Below are 6,677 nucleotides of genomic sequence, written 5' to 3'. Positions count from 1 at the left end.
ATATATTAAAGTACATATTCTACTTTAATATGTTTGTATTGTGATTTCTATTATGCTTAGATTTATTTTTTCATTTCATTTTATATATCTATTACTGTGTTTTATTTTTTGTTGTTGTTATTTTATTTTATTTTTTTTGAGATGCAGTCTCGCTCTGTTGCCCAGGCTGGAGTGCAATGTTGCAACCTCAGCTCACTGTAACCTCCACCTCCCGGGCTCAAGTGATTCTCCTTCTTCAGCCTCCTGAGTAGCTGGGATTACAGGCATGTGCCACCACACCCAGCTAATTTTCACATTTTTATAGAGAGGGAGTTTCACCATATTGGCCAGGCTGGTCTCAAATTCCTGTCCTCAAGTGATCTGCCCACCTCAGCCTCCCGAAGTGCTGGGATTACAGGTGTGAGCCACTACACCCAGCCTATATTTCTATTACTATGTTTTACATTGCTTCTTTTTTATTCTTTTCTGCCTTGATTGAGTTGATTAATTTTTTTATTTCCCTGCCTTCTTCTGAAATTTTGGAAGTTGTATTTCTGTTAATTTAGTGGTCACCTTTAAAATTTTACATACACCCACGGACTGCATACACACAAAAATTCAAGTTAATGTGTATATTAACTTGAATTTTTGTGCAGTCCGTGGGTGTATGTAAAAATTTTAAAGGTATTAACCAGAGAGAAAAAACAGATTGCATAGAGATATATCTCCATTTAGAGATATAGAGATATATTTCTATTTATCCTTTGAGTAATAAAATAAGCTAAATATGTTTTAACTCTAATCTTCTACTTTCTATCTTAAGTGGTACTATTGGGCAATATTTGGGTGCCATTTTCCTCTTCAATACCCCGCAGAATAGGTCATTGTAACCTTATTATTATTGGGATTCTTTTTTTTTTTTTTAAGAAAAAACAGCTTTATTGAGATATCAATTATCACCATTTTGGAACATCATCATCTCAAAAGAAACCCTATTTTTTACAGTTGGGGTTTACTTAAATTTATCTATGTGCTTACCAATTTTTTTGCTCCATTGTTTCTTGAACTCCAGACCTTTATTTTAGGTTCAATTTTCTTCTTGATGTACATCATTTAATATTTTTTTTAGTGAAGGCTTATCACTGACAAACTCTCATAGTCTTTGTTTAAAAGATCTCATTTTAATTGCCCTCAGTTGTGAATGTTAACTTCTCTACGTAAAATTTTAAGTTAATGGGTATTTTCCCTCAACTTTGTTAACATTATTCCATTGTTTTCTGAGTTCTATTGTTGCTGATGGGAAGTGTATTATTTATTATCTATTGTCAGTCTATTTTTTAATGTTAGTTTTTGAATGCCATCTGTCTTTTCTCTCTGGTTAAGAGTTTTCTGTTTGTTTTCACTAAGATTTGTCTAGGTTTGTATTTATTTTTATTCATCGTAGGATCTGGACTTCTTCAATCTGAGTTCCTATTATTTTGCATTAGACTACATTCATAATACATTGCTTTCAATTTACAGTTTCTATTTTTAAATAGTGGATCAAGATCTAAAGACAGTAACCATAGCAGCCTTCCCATCATTGTTATTTCCCTCTATCTTTTATGGCCATCTTGCCTATACACAATTTAACACCTTTTTTTTTGGTTGTGTTCTTTTCTATTATGCCTCTCTAAAGTATTCAACTTTCTTAGAAATAACTCTTCATTTTCATATCCATATATCATCTGTTTACGGAATATTTATTTAAATTACATAGCAAAACTATCATAAACAAGATTAGGAACAAATACAATTGACTCTTGGTAAATATCCAACTTAACTGGTGTGAGCAAAAGTGCATGGGGTGTATTAGAGAATGGTCTACGAGCGTCAAGCATTCACAATGTTTTCTAAATAATTTCAACTTGTGTTTTAGATTCAGGGGGTACATATGCAGGTTTGTTGCATGGGTATATTGCGTGATGCTGAGGTTTGGGATACAGATGATCCCATCACCCAGGTAGTAAGCATAGAACCCAACAAGTTTTCAGCCCTTGCCCCCCTCTCTTCCTACCCCCTCTAGTAGTCTGCAGTGTCCATTGTTGCCATCTTTATGTCCATGTGTACCCAATGTTTAGCTCCTACTTATAAGTGAGAACATGTGGTTTTTGGTTTTCTGTCCCTGCATTCATTCACTTAGGATAATGGCGCCTCCAGCTGCATCCACGTTGCTGCAAAGGACATTATTTGTTTCCTTTTTTATGGCTGCATAGTATTCCATGGTATATATATACCACATTTTCTTTATCCAATCCACCACAGATGGGCACCTAGGTTGATTGCATGTATTTGCTATTGTGCATAGTGCTGCAATGAACATGCAAGTGCATGTGTCATTTTGGTAGAACATTTAGTTTTCTTTTGGGTATGTACTCATTAATGGGATTGCTGGACAAATGGTAGTTCTGTTTTAAGTTCTCTGAGAAATCTCCAAACTGCTTTCCACAGTGACTGAACTAATTTGCATTCCCACCAACAGTGTATAAGTGTTCCCTTTTCTCCACAGTCTCACCAGCATCTGTTATTTTTTAAATTTTTAATTAATAGCCATTCTGACTGGTGTCAGATGGTATTTCATTGTGTGTGTTTGTTTTTGAGACAGAGTCTCACTCCCTCACCCAGGCTGGAGTGCAATGGCACAATCTTGGCTCACTGCAACCTCTGCCTCCCAGGCTCAAGCAATTCTCTTGACTTAGCCCCCCAAGTAGCTGCAATTACAGGTGTGTGCTACCACCCCAGCTAATTTTTGTATTTTCGGTAGAGACTGTATTTCACCATGTTGACCAGGCTGGTCTCAAACTCCTGACCTCAAGTGATCTGCCTTTCTTGGACTCCCAAAGTTCTGGGATTACAGGTGTGAGCCACTGCGCCTGGTCTCATTGTGGTTTTGATTTGCATCTCTCCAGTGATTAGTGATGTGGAGCATTTTTTCAAATATTTGTTGGCTGCTTGTATGTCTTCTTTTGAGATGTGCCTGCTCATGTTTTTGCCCACTTTTTAATGGGGTTATTTGTTTTTTGCTTGTTGAATTGTTTAAATTCCTTATAGATTCTGGGTATTAGACCTTTGTTGGATGCATAGTGTGTGAATGTTTTCTCCCATTCTATATGTTGTCTGTTTACTCTGTGGATAGTTTCTTTTGCTGTGTAGAAGCTCTTTTGTTTAATTGGGTCCCACTTGTCAATTTCTGTTTTTGTTGCAATTACTTTTGAGGAATTAGTCATAAATTCCTTCCCAAGGCAGATGTCCAGAATGATGTTTCCTAGATTTTCTTCTAGGATTTTTATAGTATGTGGTCTTGCATTTAAATCTTTGATCCATCTTGAGTTAATTTTTGTATATGGTAAAAGGTAGGGGTCCAGTTTCATTCTGCATATGGTTAGACAGTTATCCCAGCACCATTTATTGAATAGGGATTCCTTTCCCCATTGCTTATTTTTGTTAACTTTGTCAAAAATTAGATGGCTGTACCTGTGTGACTTTATTTCTAGGTTCTCTATTCTGTTCCATTGATCTATGTGTCTGTTTTTGTACCAGTACCATGCTGTTTTGATTACTGTAGCCTTATAGTATAGTTTGAAGTTGTGTAATGTGATATCTCTGGCTTTATCCTTTTTGTGTAGGATTGCTTTGGCTATTTGGGCTCTTTTTTGGTTCCATGTGAACTTTAGAATTTTTTTTCTAATTATGATGAAATATGACATTGTTAATTTGACAGGAATAATGCTTAATCTGTAGATTCATTTGGGCAATATGGAAATTTTAAAGATATTGATTCTCCAATCCTGAGTATAGTATGTTTTTCTATTAGTTTGAGTCATCTATAATTTCTTTCAGCAGTGTTTTGCAGTTCTCATTGTGGAGATCTTTCATGTCCTTGGTTAGATGTATTCCTAGGTATTTTATTTTTTGTGGCTATTGTAAATGAAATTGCATTCTTGAATTAGCTCTTAGCTTGGACATTATTGGTGTATAGAAATGCTACTGATATTTGTACACTGATTTTGGATCCTGAAACTTTGCTGAAGTCTTTTATCAGTTCCAGGAGACTTTTAGTGGACTCTTTAGGGTTTTGTAGGTATAGAATCATATTGTCAGTGAAGAGAGATAGTTTGACTTCTTTTCCTATTTGGATGCCATTTATTTCTTTCTCTTGCCTGATTGCTCTGGCCAAGACTTCCTCAAGCATTCATAATATCATACAATGTATTTTACAGGAGGAATGGAAAGAGTTGATTAATCAGGAGAACAATGAATGAAGAAGTTAGATAAAAGAACTTCTACTGTATTGAGCACCTTCTATGGGCCAATTACTGAAATGGTATATTTAAGTTATAATAGTAAGTAAGATAGACAAGGCTTTTGCTCTCATGGAGTTAGGGGAGAAGAAACAAGTAAATAAACCAGATAGTTAATTTCAGATAACCATAAGTAAGATGAAGGCAATCAGACAGAGCTATAAAATAGAGGGCAACTGAGGGGTGGAGGCTAGTCTACATGAGGTAATCACTAAAGACCTTTCTGAGCAGTGATATATGAGGTACAATCTGAAAAATTAGGAGGCAGGAACCTGAAAATTCAGAAGGAGAGTGTTCTAGGCAGAGGAAACACTTCTGGTCAGAGGCAGGAATGAGCTTACTGCGCTGAGGAAATAGAAAGGACTCTGTGGCTGGTGTTTCACTAGCAGAATAGAGTGCATATGAGATGGGGTAGATTAGTTATACAGGGGCTAGAAGAAACAGGGGTTTGTAGACTTGTAATGATTTTTTATTTGATCTTGAGTATGATTTGAAATCAAGGGATTTCAAGATGGGGATAACAAGACCTGATTTATACTTTTTAAAAGATAACTTTAGCTAATGTGTAGGGTCAGGACTGTAGAAGGGCAACAGGTGAAGCTGAAAGAGCAGTTAAAAAGCTGTCTTAGTCAATTTGTGCTGCTATAACAATGTACTGCACACTGGGTAATTAACCAACAACAGAAATTTTTAAAAATAAATTTCATTGTGCACATAGATTTACAGCATGGTGTATGGGACACATACAGATAGTAAAATGGTTATTGTGGTGAAGCGGATTAACATATCCATCACCTCAAGTAGTTACTTTTTAACAATAGGCATTTGTTCTCACAGTTCTGGAGACTGGGAAGTCCAAGATCAAGGCACTGGCAGGCTTGGTGTCTGTGAAGGCCTTTTTCCCACTTCCAAGATGGTGCCTTGTTGCTGCATCCTCTGGAGGAAGGAACGCTGTGTCCTCATTAGGCAGAAGGGCAGAGGAGGCAATAAGGGACAAACTCCCTGTATCAAATACTTTTTGAAAGTATTTAATCCCATTCATGAGGGAGGACTCCTCATGACTCAATCACCCCCAAAGGCCACACCTCTTAATACTGTTGCATTGGGGATTAAGTTCCTGCATGAATTTTGGAGGGGACAAAAAACATTCAAACCATATCAGAGGCCAATATTGTAGCCTGGATGAGAGATTGAAGTGGCTTGGATTAAGATGATAGTAAGTGAATATCATGGTAAATGTAGACAGAAAGGTAGAGATTTGAAGTATATTTTGGAGGTAGACCTGAAAAGACTTGATAGATTCAATATATGGAGGCTGAGGGTAAGGAAAAGAGGAGAAACTGGGTTGATGCCTTATTTTGGGCCTAAGTGGGTGGATGGTGGTGCCACTTTCTGAATTATGGAAGACCAGCATGGGAAAATATTTTAGGGGCAGAATTAAGGGTTCTCTTCTGGTCACATTATATTTGATATTCTGTAACAGCTATCCAAGAAGATATTTTAAGAAGACAGTTGGATATGTGAATCCAGAACTCAAGGGGAGATGTCAATATTGTAAATATCAATTTAGTAGTCATCAGCATATAGATAATGACTAAAGTCATAGAATTGTATGAGATCATCTATGGTGTAATGATGCTAGAAAAGAAGGCTAAAGACTTAGCCTTGGAATATTTTAACATGGAGAGATCAAGCACAGAAGGGGAAGACAGCAAAAGAGACTGAGAAGAAACAGCAAGCAAGATAGGATAGGACCAGCAATTTATCCTAATAAGATGACTGGACAAGCATGTAAAGATATAAATGCACAAGTATATTCATCACAGTATTTTTTTTTTTTTTGAGACGGAATTTTTGCTCTTGTTGCCTGGGCTGGAGTGCAGTGACGCTATCTCAGCTCACTGCAACCTCCCCTTCCCAGGTTCAAGCGATTCTCCTGCCTCAGCCTCCTGAGTAGCTGGGATTACAGGTGTGCGCCACCACACCCAGCTAATATTTTGTATTTTTAGTAGAGACGGGGTTTCATCATTTTGGCTAGGCTGGTCTTGAACTCCTGACCTCAGGTGATCCACCCACCTCAGCTTCCCAAAGTGCAGGGATTACAAGTATGAGCCACTGTACCTGGCCCACAGTATTTTTATAATAGCAAAAATTGGAAATAGGCCGGGCACGGTGGCTCACGCCTGTAATCCCAGCACTTTGGGAGGCCGAGACGGGCGGATCACAAGGTCAGGAGATCGAGACCAACCTGGCTAATGTTGAAACCCCGTCTCTACTAAAAAAATACAAAAAACTAGCCGGGCGAGGTGGTGGGCGCCTGTAGTCCCAGCTACTCGGGAGGCTGAGGCAGGAGAATGG

Source organism: Mandrillus leucophaeus, unplaced genomic scaffold (genome assembly GCF_000951045.1).
Source record: "Mandrillus leucophaeus isolate KB7577 unplaced genomic scaffold, Mleu.le_1.0 Scaffold659, whole genome shotgun sequence".
NCBI classification, from domain to species: domain Eukaryota; kingdom Metazoa; phylum Chordata; class Mammalia; order Primates; family Cercopithecidae; genus Mandrillus; species Mandrillus leucophaeus.
This window is presented reverse-complemented; position numbering follows the sequence as displayed.